This window comes from Notothenia rossii, assembly GCF_949606895.1.
Source record: "Notothenia rossii genome assembly, chromosome: 3".
NCBI classification, from domain to species: Eukaryota; Metazoa; Chordata; class Actinopteri; order Perciformes; family Nototheniidae; genus Notothenia; species Notothenia rossii.
The window spans coordinates 45943238-45966966 of NC_136901.1; positions in this window are offsets into that span (position 1 = coordinate 45943238).

Sequence of the window (23729 nt, forward strand, 5' to 3'; positions counted from 1 at the left end):
TGAAACACAGATTCAGACTAAAGACTGCAACACAGACTCAGACTAAAGACTGAAACACAGATTCAGACTAAAAACTGCAACACAGAGTCAGAATAAATACTGAAACACAGACTCAGAGTAAAGACTGAAACACAGAGTCAGACTAAATACTGAAACACAGATTCAGACTAAAGACTCCAACACAGAGTCAGACTAAATACTGAAACACAGACTCAGAGTAAAGACTGAAACACAGAGTCAGACTAAATACTGAAACACAGATTCAGACTAAAGACTGCAACACAGAGTCAGACTAAAGACTGAAACGCAGTGAGAAGACTGAAACACAGAGACAGACTAAATACTGAAACACAGATTCAGACTAAAGACTGCAACACAGAGTCAGACTAAAGACTGAAACACAGAGTCAGAATATAGACTGAAACACAGATTCAGACTTAAGACTGAAACACAGAGTCAGACTAAAGAGTGAAACACAGAGTCAGACTAAAGACTGAAACACAGACTCAGACTAAAAACTGAAACACAGACTGAAGACTGAAACACAGAGTCAGACTAAAGACTGAAACAAAGAGTCAGAGTAAAGACTGAAACACAGAGTCAGACTAAAGACTGTAACAGAGTCAGACTGAAACACAGAGTCAGACTAAAGACTGAAACACAGAGTCAGACTAAAGACTGCAACACAGAGTCAGACTAAAGACTGAAACACAGACTCAGACTAAAGACTGAAACACAGACTCATACTAAAGACTGAAACACAGATTCAGACTAAAAACTGCAACACAGAGTCAGACTAAAGACTGAAACACAGACTCAGACTAAAGACTGAAACACAGACTCAGACTAAAGACTGAAACACAGACTCAGACTAAAGACTGAAACACAGACTCACACTAAAGACTGAAACACAGACTCACACTAAAGACCTTAACACAGACTCAGACTAAAGACTGAAACACAGACTCACACTAAAGACCTTAACACAGACTCAGACTAAAGACTGAAACACAGAGTCAGACTAAAGACTGAAACACAGACTAAAGACTGAAACACAGAGTCAGACTAAAGATTGAAACACAGACTGAAACACAGAGTCAGACTAAAGACTGAAACACATACTCAGACTAAAGACTGAAACACAGACTCAGACTAAAGACTGAAACACCGACTCAGACTAAAGACTGAAACACAGAGTCAGACTAAAGACTGAAACACAGACTGGAGACTGAAACACAGAGTCAGACTAAAGATTGAAATACAGACTAAAACACAGTGTCAGACTAAAGACTGAAACAAAGACTAAAGACTGAAACACAGACTAAAGACTGAAACACAGACTCAGACTAAAACACAGAGACAGGCTAAAGACTGAAACACAGACTAAAGACTGAAACAAAGAGTCAGACTAAAGATTGAAATACAGACTGAAACACAGTGTCAGACTAAAGACTGAAACACAGACTAAAGACTGAAACACAGACTAAAGACTGAAACACAGACTCAGACTAAAGACTGAAACACAGACTCAGACTAAAGACTGAAACACAGAGTCAGACTAAAGACTGAAACACAGAAACACAGAGTCAGACTAAAAACTAAAACACAGAGTCAGACTAAAGACTGAAACACAAACTCAGACTAAATACTGAAACACAGACTGAAACACAGACTCAGACTAAAGATTGAAACACAGACTAAAGACTGAAACACAGAGTCAGACAAAAGACTGAAACACAGAGTCAGAGTAAAGACTGAAACATAGAGTCAGACTAAAGACTGAAACTCAGACTAAAGACTGAAACACAGACTAAAGACTGAAACACAGAGTCAGACTAAAGACTGAAACACAGAGTCAGACTAAAGACTGAAACACAGACTCAGAATAAAGACTGAAACACAGAGTCAGACTAAAGACTGAAACACAGACTCAGAATAAAGACTGAAACACAGAGTCAGACTAAAGACTGAAACACAGAGTCAGACTAAAGACTGAAACACAGACTCAGAATAAAGACTGAAACACAGAGTCAGACTAAAGACTGAAACATAGAGTCAGACTAAAGACTGAAACTCAGACTAAAGACTGAAACACAGACTAAAGACTGAAACACAGAGTCAGACTAAAGACTGAAACACAGAGTCAGACTAAAGACTGAAACACAGACTCAGAATAAAGACTGAAACACAGAGACAGACTAAAGACTGAAACACAGACTCAGAGTAAAGACTGAAACACAGACTCAGACTAAAGACTGTAACAGAGTCAGACTGAAACACAGAGTCAGACTAAAGACTGAAACACAGATTCAGACTAAAGACTGAAACACAAACTCAGACTAAAGACTGAAACACAGACTCAGACTAAAGACTGTAACAGAGTCAGACTGAAACACAGAGTCAGACTAAAGACTGAAACACAGTCTAAAGATTGAAACACAGACTAAAGACTGAAACACAGAGTCAGACAAAAGACTGAAACACAGACTCAGACTAAAGATTTAAACACTGAGTCAGACTAAAGACTGAAACACAGAGTTAGAGTAAAGACTGAAACACAGAGTCAGACTAAAGACTGCAACACAGAGTCAGACTAAAGACTGAAACAAAGTGAGAAGACTGAAACACAGAGACAGACTAAATAGTGAAACACAGGTTCAGACTAAAGACTGCAACACAGAGTCAGACTAAAGACTGAAACACAGAGTCAGAATATAGACTGAAACACAGATTCAGACTTAAGACTGAAACACAGAGTCAGACTAAAGACCGAAACACAGAGTCAGACTAAAGACTGAAACACAGACTCAGACTAAAAACTAAAACACAGACTGAAGACTGAAACACAGAGTCAGACTAAAGACTGAAACACAGAGTCAGATTGAAACACAGACTGAAACACAGAGTCAGAGTAAAGACTGAAACACAGACTCACACTAAAGACTGAAACACAGACTTACACTAAAGACCTTAACACAGACTCAGACTAAAGACTGAAACACAGACTCAGACTAAAGACTGAAACACAGACTCAGACTAAAGACTGTAACAGAGTCAGACTGAAACACAGAGTCAGACTAAAGACTGCAACACAGAGTCAGACTAAATACTGAAACACAGACTCAGAGTAAAGACTGAAACACAGAGTCAGACTAAATACTGAAACACAGATTCAGACTAAAGACTGCAACACAGAGTCAGACTAAAGACTGAAACGCAGTGAGAAGACTGAAACACAGACTAAAGACTGAAACACAGAGTCAGAATATAGACTGAAAGACAGACTCAGACTAAAGACTTTAACACAAAATCAGACTAGAGGCTGAAACATAGACTCAGACTAAAGACTGAAACACAGAGTCAGACTAAAGACTGCAACACAGAGTCAGACTAAAGACTGAAACGCAGTGAGAAGACTGAAACACAGACTAAAGACTGAAACACAGAGTCAGAATATAGACTGAAACACAGACTCAGACTAAAGACTTTAACACAAAATCAGATTAAAGGCTGAAACATAGACTCAGACTAAAGACTGAAACACAGGCTAAAGACTGAAACACAGAGTCAGACTAAAGACTGAAACACAGAGTCAGACTAAAGACTGAAACACAGAGTCAGACTAAAGACTGAAACACAGACTCAGACTAACAACTGAAACACAGACTCAGACTAAAAACTGAAACACAGACTGAAGACTGAAACACAGAGTCAGACTAAAGACTGAAACACAGAGTCAGACTAAAGATTGAAACACAGACTGAAACACAGAGTCAGACTAAAGACTGAAACAGAGACTAAAGACTGAAACACAGACTCAGACTAAAGACTGAAACACAGAGTCAGACTAAAGACTGAAACACAGAGTCAGAGTAAAGACTGAAACACAGACTCAGAGTAAAGACTGAAAAACAGACTCAGACTAAAGACTGTAACAGAGTCAGACTGAAACACAGAGTCAGACTAAAGACTGAAACACAGAGTCAGACTAAAGACTGAAACACAGAGTCAGAGTAAAGACTGAAACATAGACTAAAGACTGAAACACAGACTCAGACTAAAGACTGTAACAGAGTCAGACTGAAACACAGAGTAAGACTAAAGACTGAAACACAGAGTCAGACTAAAGACTGCAACACAGAGTCAGACTAAAGACTGAAACACAGATTCAGACTAAAAACTGCAACACAGAGTCAGACTAAAGACTGTAACACAGACTCAGACTAAAGACTGAAACACAGACTCAGACTAAAGACTGAAACACAGACTCATACTAAAGACTGAAACACAGATTAAAGACTGAAACACAGAGTCAGACTAAAGATTGAAACACAGAGTCAGACTAAAGACTGAAACACAGACTAAAGACTGAAACACAGTCTAAAGATTGAAACACAGAATAAAGACTGAAACACAGACTCAGACTAAAGACTGAAACACAGAGTCAGACAAAAGACTGAAACACAGACTCAGACTAAAGATTTTAACACTGAGGTAGACTAAAGACTGAAACACAGAGTCAGAGTAAAGACTGAAACACAGAGTCAGACTAAATACTGAAACACAGATTCAGACTAAAGACTGCAACACAGAGTCAGACTAAAGACTGAAACAAAGTGAGAAGACTGAAACACAGAGACAGACTAAATAGTGAAACACAGATTCAGACTAAAGACTGCAACACAGAGTCAGACTAAAGACTGAAACACAGAGTCAGAATATAGACTGAAACACAGATTCAGACTTAAGACTGAAACACAGAGTCAGACTAAAGACCGAAACACAGAGTCAGACTAAAGACTGAAACACAGACTCAGACTAAAAACTAAAACACAGACTGAAGACTGAAACACAGAGTCAGACTAAAGACTGAAACACAGAGTCAGATTGAAACACAGACTGAAACACAGAGTCAGAGTAAAGACTGAAACACAGACTCAGAGTAAAGACTGAAACACAGACTCAGACTAAAGACTGTAACAGAGTCAGACTGAAACACAGAGTCAGACTAAAGACTGAAACACAGAGTCAGACTAAAGACTGAAACACAGAGTCAGAGTAAAGACTGAAACACAGACTAAAGACTGAAACACAGACTCAGACTAAAGACTGTAACAGAGTCAGACTGAAACACAGAGTCAGACTAAAGACTGAAACACAGAGTCAGACTAAAGACTGCCACACAGAGTCAGACTAAAGACTGAAACACAGATTCAGACTAAAAACTGCAACACAGAGTCAGACTAAAGACTGAAACACATACTCAGACTAAAGACTGAAACACAGACTCAGACTAAAGACTGAAACACAGAGTCAGAGTAAAGACTGAAACACAGAGTCAGACTAAAGACTGCAACACAGAGTCAGACTAAAGACTGAAACAAAGTGAGAAGACTGAAACACAGAGACAGACTAAATAGTGAAACACAGATTCAGACTAAAGACTGCAACACAGAGTCAGACTAAAGACTGAAACACAGAGTCAGAATATAGACTGAAACACAGATTCAGACTTAAGACTGAAACACAGAGTCAGACTAAAGACCGAAACACAGAGTCAGACTAAAGACTGAAACACAGACTCAGACTAAAAACTAAAACACAGACTGAAGACTGAAACACAGAGTCAGACTAAAGACTGAAACACAGAGTCAGATTGAAACACAGACTGAAACACAGAGTCAGAGTAAAGACTGAAACACAGACTCACACTAAAGACTGAAACACAGACTTACACTAAAGACCTTAACACAGACTCAGACTAAAGACTGAAACACAGACTCAGACTAAAGACTGAAACACAGACTCAGACTAAAGACTGTAACAGAGTCAGACTGAAACACAGAGTCAGACTAAAGACTGCAACACAGAGTCAGACTAAATACTGAAACACAGACTCAGAGTAAAGACTGAAACACAGAGTCAGACTAAATACTGAAACACAGATTCAGACTAAAGACTGCAACACAGAGTCAGACTAAAGACTGAAACGCAGTGAGAAGACTGAAACACAGACTAAAGACTGAAACACAGAGTCAGAATATAGACTGAAAGACAGACTCAGACTAAAGACTTTAACACAAAATCAGACTAGAGGCTGAAACATAGACTCAGACTAAAGACTGAAACACAGAGTCAGACTAAAGACTGCAACACAGAGTCAGACTAAAGACTGAAACGCAGTGAGAAGACTGAAACACAGACTAAAGACTGAAACACAGAGTCAGAATATAGACTGAAACACAGACTCAGACTAAAGACTTTAACACAAAATCAGATTAAAGGCTGAAACATAGACTCAGACTAAAGACTGAAACACAGGCTAAAGACTGAAACACAGAGTCAGACTAAAGACTGAAACACAGAGTCAGAGTAAAGACTGAAACACAGAGTCAGACTAAAGACTGCAACACAGAGTCAGACTAAAGACTGAAACAAAGTGAGAAGACTGAAACACAGAGACAGACTAAATAGTGAAACACAGATTCAGACTAAAGACTGCAACACAGAGTCAGACTAAAGACTGAAACACAGAGTCAGAATATAGACTGACACACAGATTCAGACTTAAGACTGAAACACAGAGTCAGACTAAAGACCGAAACACAGAGTCAGACTAAAGACTGAAACACAGACTCAGACTAAAAACTAAAACACAGACTGAAGACTGAAACACAGAGTCAGACTAAAGACTGAAACACAGAGTCAGATTGAAACACAGACTGAAACACAGAGTCAGAGTAAAGACTGAAACACAGACTCACACTAAAGACTGAAACACAGACTTACACTAAAGACCTTAACACAGACTCAGACTAAAGACTGAAACACAGACTCAGACTAAAGACTGAAACACAGACTCAGACTAAAGACTGTAACAGAGTCAGACTGAAACACAGAGTCAGACTAAAGACTGCAACACAGAGTCAGACTAAATACTGAAACACAGACTCAGAGTAAAGACTGAAACACAGAGTCAGACTAAATACTGAAACACAGATTCAGACTAAAGACTGCAACACAGAGTCAGACTAAAGACTGAAACGCAGTGAGAAGACTGAAACACAGACTAAAGACTGAAACACAGAGTCAGAATATAGACTGAAAGACAGACTCAGACTAAAGACTTTAACACAAAATCAGACTAGAGGCTGAAACATAGACTCAGACTAAAGACTGAAACACAGAGTCAGACTAAAGACTGCAACACAGAGTCAGACTAAAGACTGAAACGCAGTGAGAAGACTGAAACACAGACTAAAGACTGAAACACAGAGTCAGAATATAGACTGAAACACAGACTCAGACTAAAGACTTTAACACAAAATCAGATTAAAGGCTGAAACATAGACTCAGACTAAAGACTGAAACACAGGCTAAAGACTGAAACACAGAGTCAGACTAAAGACTGAAACACAGAGTCAGACTAAAGACTGAAACACAGACTCAAACTAACAACTGAAACACAGACTCAGACTAAAAACTGAAACACAGACTGAAGACTGAAACACAGAGTCAGACTAAAGACTGAAACACAGAGTCAGACTAAAGATTGAAACACAGACTGAAACACAGAGTCAGACTAAAGACTGAAACAGAGACTAAAGACTGAAACACAGACTCAGACTAAAGACTGAAACACAGAGTCAGACTAAAGACTGAAACACAGAGTAAGACTAAAGACTGAAACACAGAGTCAGACTAAAGACTGCAACACAGAGTCAGACTAAAGACTGAAACACAGATTCAGACTAAAAACTGCAACACAGAGTCAGACTAAAGACTGTAACATAGACTCAGACTAAAGACTGAAACACAGACTCAGACTAAAGACTGAAACACAGACTCATACTAAAGACTGAAACACAGATTAAAGACTGAAACACAGAGTCAGACTAAAGATTGAAACACAGAGTCAGACTAAAGACTGAAACACAGACTAAAGACTGAAACACAGTCTAAAGATTGAAACACAGAATAAAGACTGAAACACAGACTCAGACTAAAGACTGAAACACAGAGTCAGACAAAAGACTGAAACACAGACTCAGACTAAAGATTTTAACACTGAGTCAGACTAAAGACTGACACACAGAGTCAGAGTAAAGACTGAAACACAGAGTCAGACTAAATACTGAAACACAGATTCAGACTAAAGACTGCAACACAGAGTCAGACTAAAGACTGAAACAAAGTGAGAAGACTGAAACACAGAGACAGACTAAATAGTGAAACACAGATTCAGACTAAAGACTGCAACACAGAGTCAGACTAAAGACTGAAACACAGAGTCAGAATATAGACTGAAACACAGATTCAGACTTAAGACTGAAACACAGAGTCAGACTAAAGACCGAAACACAGAGTCAGACTAAAGACTGAAACACAGACTCAGACTAAAAACTAAAACACAGACTGAAGACTGAAACACAGAGTCAGACTAAAGACTGAAACACAGAGTCAGATTGAAACACAGACTGAAACACAGAGTCAGAGTAAAGACTGAAACACAGACTCAGAGTAAAGACTGAAACACAGACTCAGACTAAAGACTGTAACAGAGTCAGACTGAAACACAGAGTCAGACTAAAGACTGAAACACAGAGTCAGACTAAAGACTGAAACACAGAGTCAGAGTTAAGACTGAAACACAGACTAAAGACTGAAACACAGACTCAGACTAAAGACTGTAACAGAGTCAGACTGAAACACAGAGTCAGACTAAAGACTGAAACACAGAGTCAGACTAAAGACTGCCACACAGAGTCAGACTAAAGACTGAAACACAGATTCAGACTAAAAACTGCAACACAGAGTCAGACTAAAGACTGAAACACATACTCAGACTAAAGACTGAAACACAGACTCAGACTAAAGACTGAAACACAGAGTCAGAGTAAAGACTGAAACACAGAGTCAGACTAAAGACTGCAACACAGAGTCAGACTAAAGACTGAAACAAAGTGAGAAGACTGAAACACAGAGACAGACTAAATAGTGAAACACAGATTCAGACTAAAGACTGCAACACAGAGTCAGACTAAAGACTGAAACACAGAGTCAGAATATAGACTGAAACACAGATTCAGACTTAAGACTGAAACACAGAGTCAGACTAAAGACCGAAACACAGAGTCAGACTAAAGACTGAAACACAGACTCAGACTAAAAACTAAAACACAGACTGAAGACTGAAACACAGAGTCAGACTAAAGACTGAAACACAGAGTCAGATTGAAACACAGACTGAAACACAGAGTCAGAGTAAAGACTGAAACACAGACTCACACTAAAGACTGAAACACAGACTTACACTAAAGACCTTAACACAGACTCAGACTAAAGACTGAAACACAGACTCAGACTAAAGACTGAAACACAGACTCAGACTAAAGACTGTAACAGAGTCAGACTGAAACACAGAGTCAGACTAAAGACTGCAACACAGAGTCAGACTAAATACTGAAACACAGACTCAGAGTAAAGACTGAAACACAGAGTCAGACTAAATACTGAAACACAGATTCAGACTAAAGACTGCAACACAGAGTCAGACTAAAGACTGAAACGCAGTGAGAAGACTGAAACACAGACTAAAGACTGAAACACAGAGTCAGAATATAGACTGAAAGACAGACTCAGACTAAAGACTTTAACACAAAATCAGACTAGAGGCTGAAACATAGACTCAGACTAAAGACTAAAACACAGAGTCAGACTAAAGACTGCAACACAGAGTCAGACTAAAGACTGAAACGCAGTGAGAAGACTGAAACACAGACTAAAGACTGAAACACAGAGTCAGAATATAGACTGAAACACAGACTCAGACTAAAGACTTTAACACAAAATCAGATTAAAGGCTGAAACATAGACTCAGACTAAAGACTGAAACACAGGCTAAAGACTGAAACACAGAGTCAGACTAAAGACTGAAACACAGAGTCAGACTAAAGACTGAAACACAGAGTCAGACTAAAGACTGAAACACAGACTCAGACTAACAACTGAAACACAGACTCAGACTAAAAACTGAAACACAGACTGAAGACTGAAACACAGAGTCAGACTAAAGACTGAAACACAGAGTCAGACTAAAGATTGAAACACAGACTGAAACACAGAGTCAGACTAAAGACTGAAACAGAGACTAAAGACTGAAACACAGACTCAGACTAAAGACTGAAACACAGAGTCAGACTAAAGACTGAAACACAGAGTCAGAGTAAAGACTGAAACACAGACTCAGAGTAAAGACTGAGAAACAGACTCAGACTAAAGACTGTAACAGAGTCAGACTGAAACACAGAGTCAGACTAAAGACTGAAACACAGAGTCAGACTAAAGACTGAAACACAGAGTCAGAGTAAAGACTGAAACATAGACTAAAGACTGAAACACAGACTCAGACTAAAGACTGTAACAGAGTCAGACTGAAACACAGAGTAAGACTAAAGACTGAAACACAGAGTCAGACTAAAGACTGCAACACAGAGTCAGACTAAAGACTGAAACACAGATTCAGACTAAAAACTGCAACACAGAGTCAGACTAAAGACTGTAACACAGACTCATACTAAAGACTGAAACACAGATTAAAGACTGAAACACAGAGTCAGACTAAAGATTGAAACACAGAGTCAGACTAAAGACTGAAACACAGACTAAAGACTGAAACACAGTCTAAAGATTGAAACACAGAATAAAGACTGAAACACAGACTCAGACTAAAGACTGAAACACAGAGTCAGACAAAAGACTGAAACACAGACTCAGACTAAAGATTTTAACACTGAGTCAGACTAAAGACTGAAACACAGAGTCAGAGTAAAGACTGAAACACAGAGTCAGACTAAATACTGAAACACAGATTCAGACTAAAGACTGCAACACAGAGTCAGACTAAAGACTGAAACAAAGTGAGAAGACTGAAACACAGAGACAGACTAAATAGTGAAACACAGATTCAGACTAAAGACTGCAACACAGAGTCAGACTAAAGACTGAAACACAGAGTCAGAATATAGACTGAAACACAGATTCAGACTTAAGACTGAAACACAGAGTCAGACTAAAGACCGAAACACAGAGTCAGACTAAAGACTGAAACACAGACTCAGACTAAAAACTAAAACACAGACTGAAGACTGAAACACAGAGTCAGACTAAAGACTGAAACACAGAGTCAGATTGAAACACAGACTGAAACACAGAGTCAGAGTAAAGACTGAAACACAGACTCAGAGTAAAGACTGAAACACAGACTCAGACTAAAGACTGTAACAGAGTCAGACTGAAACACAGAGTCAGACTAAAGACTGAAACACAGAGTCAGACTAAAGACTGAAACACAGAGTCAGAGTAAAGACTGAAACACAGACTAAAGACTGAAACACAGACTCAGACTAAAGACTGTAACAGAGTCAGACTGAAACACAGAGTCAGACTAAAGACTGAAACACAGAGTCAGACTAAAGACTGCCACACAGAGTCAGACTAAAGACTGAAACACAGATTCAGACTAAAAACTGCAACACAGAGTCAGACTAAAGACTGAAACACATACTCAGACTAAAGACTGAAACACAGACTCATACTAAAGACTGAAACACAGATTCAGACTAAAAACTGCAACACAGAGTCAGACTAAAGACTGAAACACAGACTCAGACTAAAGACTAAAACACAGACTCAGACTAAAGACTGAAACACAGACTCATACTAAAGACTGAAACACAGATTAAAGACTGAAATACAGAGTCAGACTAAAGATTGAAACACAGAGTCAGACTAAAGACTGAAACACAGACTAAAGACTGAAACACAGTCTAAAGATTGAAACACAGACTAAAGACTGAAACACAGACTCAGACTAAAGACTGAAACACAGAGTCAGACAAAAGACTGAAACACAGACTCAGACTAAATATTTAAACACTGAGTCAGACTAAAGACTGAAACACAGAGTCAGAGTAAAGACTGAAACACAGACTCAGACTAAAAACTGAAACACAGACTGAAGACTGAAACACAGAGTCAGACTAAAGACTGAAACACAGAGTCAGATTGAAACACAGACTGAAACACAGAGTCAGACTAAAGACTGAAACACAGAGTCAGAGTAAAGACTGAAACACAGAGTCAGACTAAAGACTGCAACACAGATTCAGACTAAAGACTGAAACACAGACTCAGACTAAAGACTGAAACACAGACTCATACTAAAGACTGAAACACAGATTCAGACTAAAAACTGCAACACAGAGTCAGACTAAAGACTTAAACACAGACTCAGACTAAAGACTGAAACACAGACTCAGACTAAAGACTGAAACACAGACTCAGACTAAAGACTGAAACACAGACTCACACTAAAGACCTTAACACAGACTCAGACTAAAGACTGAAACAAAGACTCACACTAAAGACCTTAACACAGACTCAGACTAAAGACTGAAACACAGAGTCAGACTAAAGACTGAAACACAGACTAAAGACTGAAGCACAGAGTCAGACTAAAGATTGAAACACAGACTGAAACACAGAGTCAGACTAAAGACTGAAACACATACTCAGACTAAAGACTGAAACACAGACTCAGACTAAAGACTGAAACACCGACTCAGACTAAAGACTGAAACACAGATTCAGACTAAAGACTGAAACACAGACTCAGACTAAAGATTGAAATACAGACTAAAACACAGTGTCAGACTAAAGACTGAAACACAGACTCATACTAAAGACTGAAACACAGATTAAAGACTGAAACACAGACTCAGACTAAAGACTAAAACACAGACTCAGACTAAAGACTGAAACACAGACTCATACTAAAGACTGAAACACAGATTAAAGACTGAAATACAGAGTCAGACTAAAGATTGAAACACAGAGTCAGACTAAAGACTGAAACACAGACTAAAGACTGAAACACAGTCTAAAGATTGAAACACAGACTAAAGACTGAAACACAGACTCAGACTAAAGACTGAAACACAGAGTCAGACAAAAGACTGAAACACAGACTCAGACTAAATATTTAAACACTGAGTCAGACTAAAGACTGAAACACAGAGTCAGAGTAAAGACTGAAACACAGACTCAGACTAAAAACTGAAACACAGACTGAAGACTGAAACACAGAGTCAGACTAAAGACTGAAACACAGAGTCAGATTGAAACACAGACTGAAACACAGAGTCAGACTAAAGACTGAAACACAGAGTCAGAGTAAAGACTGAAACACAGAGTCAGACTAAAGACTGCAACACAGATTCAGACTAAAGACTGAAACACAGACTCAGACTAAAGACTGAAACACAGACTCATACTAAAGACTGAAACACAGATTCAGACTAAAAACTGCAACACAGAGTCAGACTAAAGACTTAAACACAGACTCAGACTAAAGACTGAAACACAGACTCAGACTAAAGACTGAAACACAGACTCAGACTAAAGACTGAAACACAGACTCACACTAAAGACCTTAACACAGACTCAGACTAAAGACTGAAACAAAGACTCACACTAAAGACCTTAACACAGACTCAGACTAAAGACTGAAACACAGAGTCAGACTAAAGACTGAAACACAGACTAAAGACTGAAGCACAGAGTCAGACTAAAGATTGAAACACAGACTGAAACACAGAGTCAGACTAAAGACTGAAACACATACTCAGACTAAAGACTGAAACACAGACTCAGACTAAAGACTGAAACACCGACTCAGACTAAAGACTGAAACACAGATTCAGACTAAAGACTGAAACACAGACTCAGACTAAAGATTGAAATACAGACTAAAACACAGTGTCAGACTAAAGACTGAAACACAGACTCATACTAAAGACTGAAACACAGATTAAAGACTGAAACACAGACTCAGACTAAAACACAGAGTCAGACTAAAGACTGAAACACAGACTAAAGACTGAAACACAGTCTAAAGATTGAAACACAGACTAAAGACTGAAACACAGACTCAGACTAAAGACTGAAACACAGAGTCAGACAAAAGACTGAAACACAGACTCAGACTAAATATTTAAACACTGAGTCAGACTAAAGACTGAAACACAGAGTCAGAGTAAAGACTGAAACACAGACTCAGACTAAAAACTGAAACACAGACTGAAGACTGAAACACAGAATCAGACTAAAGACTGAAACACAGAGTCAGATTGAAACACAGACTGAAACACAGAGTCAGACTAAAGACTGAAACACAGAGTCAGAGTAAAGACTGAAACACAGAGTCAGACTAAAGACTGCAACACAGAGTCAGACTAAAGACTGAAACACAGACTCAGACTAAAGACTGAAACACAGACTCATACTAAAGACTGAAACACAGATTCAGACTAAAAACTGCAACACAGAGTCAGACTAAAGACTTAAACACAGACTCAGACTAAAGACTGAAACACAGACTCAGACTAAAGACTGAAACACAGACTCAGACTAAAGACTGAAACACAGACTCACACTAAAGACTGAAACACAGACTTACACTAAAGACCTTAACACAGACTCAGACTAAAGACTGAAACACAGACTCAGACTAAAGACTGAAACACAGACTCAGACTAAAGACTGTAACAGAGTCAGACTGAAACACAGAGTCAGACTAAAGACTGCAACACAGAGTCAGACTAAATACTGAAACACAGACTCAGAGTAAAGACTGAAACACAGAGTCAGACTAAATACTGAAACACAGATTCAGACTAAAGACTGCAACACAGAGTCAGACTAAAGACTGAAACGCAGTGAGAAGACTGAAACACAGACTAAAGACTGAAACACAGAGTCAGAATATAGACTGAAACACAGACTCAGACTAAAGACTTTAACACAAAATCAGATTAAAGGCTGAAACATAGACTCAGACTAAAGACTGAAACACAGGCTAAAGACTGAAACACAGAGTCAGACTAAAGACTGAAACACAGAGTCAGACTAAAGACTGAAACACAGACTCAGACTAACAACTGAAACACAGACTCAGACTAAAAACTGAAACACAGACTGAAGACTGAAACACAGAGTCAGACTAAAGACTGAAACACAGAGTCAGACTAAAGATTGAAACACAGACTGAAACACAGAGTCAGACTAAAGACTGAAACAGAGACTAAAGACTGAAACACAGACTCAGACTAAAGACTGAAACACAGAGTCAGACTAAAGACTGAAACACAGAGTCAGAGTAAAGACTGAAACACAGACTCAGAGTAAAGACTGAAAAACAGACTCAGACTAAAGACTGTAACAGAGTCAGACTGAAACACAGAGTCAGACTAAAGACTGAAACACAGAGTCAGACTAAAGACTGAAACACAGAGTCAGAGTAAAGACTGAAACATAGACTAAAGACTGAAACACAGACTCAGACTAAAGACTGTAACAGAGTCAGACTGAAACACAGAGTAAGACTAAAGACTGAAACACAGAGTCAGACTAAAGACTGCAACACAGAGTCAGACTAAAGACTGAAACACAGATTCAGACTAAAAACTGCAACACAGAGTCAGACTAAAGACTGTAACACAGACTCAGACTAAAGACTGAAACACAGACTCAGACTAAAGACTGAAACACAGACTCATACTAAAGACTGAAACACAGATTAAAGACTGAAACACAGAGTCAGACTAAAGATTGAAACACAGAGTCAGACTAAAGACTGAAACACAGACTAAAGACTGAAACACAGTCTAAAGATTGAAACACAGAATAAAGACTGAAACACAGACTCAGACTAAAGACTGAAACACAGAGTCAGACAAAAGACTGAAACACAGACTCAGACTAAAGATTTCAACACTGAGTCAGACTAAAGACTGAAACACAGAGTCAGAGTAAAGACTGAAACACAGAATCAGACTAAATACTGAAACACAGATTCAGACTAAAGACTGCAACACAGAGTCAGACTAAAGACTGAAACAAAGTGAGAAGACTGAAACACAGAGACAGACTAAATAGTGAAACACAGATTCAGACTAAAGACTGCAACACAGAGTCAGACTAAAGACTGAAACACAGAGTCAGAATATAGACTGAAACACAGATTCAGACTTAAGACTGAAACACAGAGTCAGACTAAAGACCGAAACACAGAGTCAGACTAAAGACTGAAACACAGACTCAGACTAAAAACTAAAACACAGACTGAAGACTGAAACACAGAGTCAGACTAAAGACTGAAACACAGAGTCAGATTGAAACACAGACTGAAACACAGAGTCAGAGTAAAGACTGAAACACAGACTCAGAGTAAAGACTGAAACACAGACTCAGACTAAAGACTGTAACAGAGTCAGACTGAAACACAGAGTCAGACTAAAGACTGAAACACAGAGTCAGACTAAAGACTGAAACACAGAGTCAGAGTAAAGACTGAAACACAGACTAAAGACTGAAACACAGACTCAGACTAAAGACTGTAACAGAGTCAGACTGAAACACAGAGTCAGACTAAAGACTGAAACACAGAGTCAGACTAAAGACTGCCACACAGAGTCAGACTAAAGACTGAAACACAGATTCAGACTAAAAACTGCAACACAGAGTCAGACTAAAGACTGAAACACATACTCAGACTAAAGACTGAAACACAGACTCAGACTAAAGACTGAAACACAGACTCATACTAAAGACTGAAACACAGATTCAGACTAAAAACTGCAACACAGAGTCAGACTAAAGACTGAAACACAGACTCAGACTAAAGACTAAAACACAGACTCAGACTAAAGACTGAAACACAGACTCATACTAAAGACTGAAACACAGATTAAAGACTGAAATACAGAGTCAGACTAAAGATTGAAACACAGAGTCAGACTAAAGACTGAAACACAGACTAAAGACTGAAACACAGTCTAAAGATTGAAACACAGACTAAAGACTGAAACACAGACTCAGACTAAAGACTGAAACACAGAGTCAGACAAAAGACTGAAACACAGACTCAGACTAAATATTTAAACACTGAGTCAGACTAAAGACTGAAACACAGAGTCAGAGTAAAGACTGAAACACAGACTCAGACTAAAAACTGAAACACAGACTGAAGACTGAAACACAGAGTCAGACTAAAGACTGAAACACAGAGTCAGATTGAAACACAGACTGAAACACAGAGTCAGACTAAAGACTGAAACACAGAGTCAGAGTAAAGACTGAAACACAGAGTCAGACTAAAGACAGCAACACAGATTCAGACTAAAGACTGAAACACAGACTCAGACTAAAGACTGAAACACAGACTCATACTAAAGACTGAAACACAGATTCAGACTAAAAACTGCAACACAGAGTCAGACTAAAGACTTAAACACAGACTCAGACTAAAGACTGAAACACAGACTCAGACTAAAGACTGAAACACAGACTCAGACTAAAGACTGAAACACAGACTCACACTAAAGACCTTAACACAGACTCAGACTAAAGACTGAAACAAAGACTCACACTAAAGACCTTAACACAGACTCAGACTAAAGACTGAAACACAGAGTCAGACTAAAGACTGAAACAAAGACTAAAGACTGAAGCACAGAGTCAGACTAAAGATTGAAACACAGACTGAAACACAGAGTCAGACTAAAGACTGAAACACATACTCAGACTAAAGACTGAAACACAGACTCAGACTAAAGACTGAAACACCGACTCAGACTAAAGACTGAAACACAGAGTCAGACTAAAGACTGAAACACAGACTGAAGACTGAAACACAGAGTCAGACTAAAGATTGAAATACAGACTAAAACACAGTGTCAGACTAAAGACTGAAACAAAGACTAAAGACTGAAACACAGACTAAAGACTGAAACACAGACTCAGACTAAAACACAGAGACAGGCTAAAGACTGAAACACAGACTAAAGACTGAAACAAAGAGTCAGACTAAAGATTGAAATACAGACTGAAACACAGTGTCAGACTAAAGACTGAAACACAGACTAAAGACTGAAACACAGACTAAAGACTGAAACACAGACTCAGACTAAAGACTGAAACACAGACTCAGACTAAAGACTGAAACACAGAGTCAGACTAAAGACTGAAACACAGAGTCAGACTAAAAACTAAAACACAGAGTCAGACTAAAGACTGAAACACAGACTGAGACTAAATACTGAAACAAAGACTGAAACACAGACTCAGACTAAAGATTGAAACAACGACTAAAGACTGAAACACAGAGTCAGACAAAAGACTGAAACACAGAGTCAGAGTAAAGACTGAAACATAGAGTCAGACTAAAGACTGAAACTCAGACTAAAGACTGAAACACAGACTAAAGACTGAAACACAGAGTCAGACTAAAGACTGAAACACAGAGTCAGACTAAAGACTGAAACACAGAGTCAGAATAAAGACTGAAACACAGAGTCAGACTAAAGACTGAAACACAGAGTCAGACTAAAGACTGAAACACAGACTCAGAATAAAGACTGAAACACAGAGTCAGACTAAAGACTGAAACATAGAGTCAGACTAAAGACTGAAACTCAGACTAAAGACTGAAGCACAGACTAAAGACTGAAACACAGAGTCAGACTAAAGACTGAAACACAGAGTCAGACTAAAGACTGAAACACAGACTCAGAATAAAGACTGAAACACAGAGACAGACTAAAGACTGAAACACAGACTCAGAGTAAAGACTGAAACACAGACTCGGACTAAAGACTGTAACAGAGTCAGACTGAAACACAGAGTCAGACTAAAGACTGAAACACAGATTCAGACTAAAGACTGAAACACAGACTCAGACTAAAGACTGAAACACAGACTCAGACTAAAGACTGTAACAGAGTCAGACTGAAACACAGAGTCAGACTAAAGACTGCAACACAGAGTCAGACTAAATACTGAAACACAGACTCAGAGTAAAGACTGAAACACAGAGTCAGACTAAATACTGAAACACAGATTCAGACTAAAGACTGCCACACAGAGTCAGACTAAAGAATGAAACGCAGTGAGAAGACTGAAACAAAGACTAAAGACTGAAACACAGAGTCAGAATATAGACTGAAAGACAGACTCAGACTAAAGACTTTAACACAAAATCAGACTAGAGGCTGAAACATAGACTCAGACTAAAGACTGAAACACAGAGTCAGACTAAAGACTGCAACACAGAGTCAGACTAAAGACTGAAACGCAGTGAGAAGACTGAAACACAGACTAAAGACTGAAACACAGAGTCAGAATATAGACTGAAACACAGACTCAGACTAAAGACTTTAACACAAAATCAGATTAAAGGCTGAAACATAGACTCAGACTAAAGACTGAAACACAGACTCAGACTAAAAACTGAAACACAGACTGAAGACTGAAACACAGAGTCAGACTAAAGACTGAAACACAGAGTCAGACTAAAGATTGAAACACAAACTGAAACACAGAGTCAGACTAAAGACTGAAACAGAGACTAAAGACTGAAACACAGACTCAGACTAAAGACTGAAACACAGAGTCAGACTGAAGACTGAAACACAGAGTCAGACTAAAGACTGAAACACAGAGTCAGACTAAAGATTGAAACACAAACTGAAACACAGAGTCAGACTAAAGACTGAAACAGAGACTAAAGACTGAAACACAGACTCAGACTAAAGACTGAAACACAGAGTCAGACTAAAGACTGAAACACAGAGTCAGAGTAAAGACTGAAACACAGACTCAGAGTAAAGACTGAAAAACAGACTCAGACTAAAGACTGTAACAGAGTCAGACTGAAACACAGAGTCAGACTAAAGACTGAAACACAGAGTCAGACTAAAGACTGAAACACAGAGTCAGAGTAAAGACTGAAACACAGACTCAGACTAAAGACTGTAACAGAGTCAGACTGAAAAACAGAGTAAGACTAAAGACTGAAACACAGAGTCAGACTAAAGACTTTAACACAAAATCAGATTAAAGGCTGAAACATAGACTCAGACTAAAGACTGAAACACAGACTCAGACTAAAAACTGAAACACAGACTGAAGACTGAAACACAGAGTCAGACTAAAGACTGAAACACAGAGTCAGACTAAAGATTGAAACACAAACTGAAACACAGAGTCAGACTAAAGACTGAAACAGAGACTAAAGACTGAAACACAGACTCAGACTAAAGACTGAAACACAGAGTCAGACTGAAGACTGAAACACAGAGTCAGACTAAAGACTGAAACACAGAGTCAGACTAAAGATTGAAACACAAACTGAAACACAGAGTCAGACTAAAGACTGAAACAGAGACTAAAGACTGAAACACAGACTCAGACTAAAGACTGAAACACAGAGTCAGACTAAAGACTGAAACACAGAGTCAGAGTAAAGACTGAAACACAGACTCAGAGTAAAGACTGAAAAACAGACTCAGACTAAAGACTGTAACAGAGTCAGACTGAAACACAGAGTCAGACTAAAGACTGAAACACAGAGTCAGACTAAAGACTGAAACACAGAGTCAGAGTAAAGACTGAAACACAGACTCAGACTAAAGACTGTAACAGAGTCAGACTGAAAAACAGAGTAAGACTAAAGACTGAAACACAGAGTCAGACTAAAGACTGCAACACAGAGTCAGACTAAAGACTGAAACACAGATTCAGACTAAAAACTGCAACACAGAGTCAGACTAAAGACTGAAACACATACTCAGACTAAAGACTGAAACACAGACTCAGACTAAAGACTGAAACACAGACTCATACTAAAGACTGAAACACAGATTCAGACTAAAAACTGCAACACAGAGTCAGACTAAAGACTGAAACACAGACTCAGATTAAAGACTGAAACACAGAGTCAGACTAAAGATTGAAACACAGAGTCAGACTAAAGACTGAAACATAGACTAAAGACTGAAACACAGTCTAAAGATTGAAACACAGACTAAAGACTGAAACACAGACTCAGACTAAAGACTGAAACACAGAGTCAGACAAAAGACTGAAACACAGACTCAGACTAAAGATTTAAACACTGAGTCAGACTAAAGACTGAAACACAGAGTCAGAGTAAAGACTGAAACACAGAGTCAGACTAAATACTGAAACACAGATTCAGACTAAAGACTGCAACACAGAGTCAGACTAAAGACTGAAACGCAGTGAGAAGACTGAAACACAGAGACAGACTAAATAGTGAAACACAGATTCAGACTAAAGACTGCAACACAGAGTCAGACTAAAGACCGAAACACAGAGTCAGACTAAAGACTGAAACACAGACTCAGACTAAAAACTGAAACACAGACTGAAGACTGAAACACAGAGTCAGACTAAAGACTGAAACACAGAGTCAGATTGAAACACAGACTGAAACACAGAGTCAGAGTAAAGACTGAAACACAGACTCAGACTAAAGACTGTAACAGAGTCAGACTGAAACACAGAGTCAGACTAAAGACTGAAACACAGAGCCAGACTAAAGACTGAAACACAGAGTCAGAGTAAAGACTGAAACACAGACTAAAGACTGAAACACAGACTCAGACTAAAGACTGTAACAGAGTCAGACTGAAACACAGAGTCAGACTAAAGACTGAAACACAGAGTCAGACTAAAGACTGCAACACAGAGTCAGACTAAAGACTGAAACACAGATTCAGACTAAAAACTGCAACACAGAGTCAGACTAAAGACTGAAACACATACTCAGACTAAAGACTGAAACACAGACTCAGACTAAAGACTGAAACACAGACTCATACTAAAGACTGAAACACAGACTCATACTAAAGACTGAAACACAGAGTCAGACTAAAGATTGAAACACAAACTGAAACACAGAGTCAGACTAAAGACTGAAACAGAGACTAAAGACTGAAACACAGACTCAGACTAAAGACTGAAACACAGAGTCAGACTAAAGACTGAAACACAGATTCAGACTAAAAACTGCAACACAGAGTCAGACTAAAGACTGAAACACATACTCAGACTAAAGACTGAAACACAGACTCAGACTAAAGACTGAAACACAGACTCATACTAAAGACTGAAACACAGACTCATACTAAAGACTGAAACACAGAGTCAGACTAAAGATTGAAACACAAACTGAAACACAGAGTCAGACTAAAGACTGAAACAGAGACTAAAGACTGAAACACAGACTCAGACTAAAGACTGAAACACAGAGTCAGACTAAAGACTGAAACACAGAGTCAGACTAAAGACTGAAACACAGAGTCAGACTAAAGATTGAAACACAAACTGAAACACAGAGTCAGACTAAAGACTGAAACAGAGACTAAAGACTGAAACACAGACTCAGACTAAAGACTGAAACACAGAGTCAGACTAAAGACTGAAACACAGAGTCAGAGTAAAGACTGAAACACAGACTCAGAGTAAAGACTGAAAAACAGACTCAGACTAAAGACTGTAACAGAGTCAGACTGAAACACAGAGTCAGACTAAAGACTGAAACACAGAGTCAGACTAAAGACTGAAACACCGAGTCAGAGTAAAGACTGAAACACAGACTCAGACTAAAGACTGTAACAGAGTCAGACTGAAACACAGAGTAAGACTAAAGACTGAAACACAGAGTCAGACTAAAGACTGCAACACAGAGTCAGACTAAAGACTGAAACACAGATTCAGACTAAAAACTGCAACACAGAGTCAGACTAAAGACTGAAACACATACTCAGACTAAAGACTGAAACACAGACTCAGACTAAAGACTGAAACACAGACTCATACTAAAGACTGAAACACAGATTCAGACTAAAAACTGCAACACAGAGTCAGACTAAAGACTGAAACACAGACTCAGACTAAAGACTGAAACACAGACTCAGACTAAAGACTGAAACACAGACTCATACTAAAGACTGAAACACAGATTAAAGACTGAAACACAGAGTCAGACTAAAGATTGAAACACAGAGTCAGACTAAAGACTGAAACATAGACTAAAGACTGAAACACAGTCTAAAGATTGAAACACAGACTAAAGACTGAAACACAGACTCAGACTAAAGACTGAAACACAGAGTCAGACAAAAGACTGAAACACAGACTCAGACTAAAGATTTAAACACTGAGTCAGACTAAAGACTGAAACACAGAGTCAGAGTAAAGACTGAAACACAGAGTCAGACTAAATACTGAAACACAGATTCAGACTAAAGACTGCAACACAGAGTCAGACTAAAGACTGAAACGCAGTGAGAAGACTGAAACACAGAGACAGACTAAATAGTGAAACACAGATTCAGACTAAAGACTGCAACACAGAGTCAGACTAAAGACTGAAACACAGAGTCAGAATATAGACTGAAACACAGATTCAGACTTAAGACTGAAACACAGAGTCAGACTAAAGACCGAAACACAGAGTAGGACTAAAGACTGAAACACAGACTCAGACTAAAAACTGAAACACAGACTGAAGACTGAAACACAGAGTCAGACTAAAGACTGAAACACAGAGTCAGATTGAAACACAGACTGAAACACAGAGTCAGAGTAAAGACTGAAACACAGACTCAGACTAAAGACTGTAACAGAGTCAGACTGAAACACAGAGTCAGACTAAAGACTGAAACACAGAGTCAGACTAAAGACTGAAACACAGAGTCAGAGTAAAGACTGAAACACAGACTAAAGACTGAAACACAGACTCAGACTAAAGACTGTAACAGAGTCAGACTGAAACACAGAGTCAGACTAAAGACTGAAACACA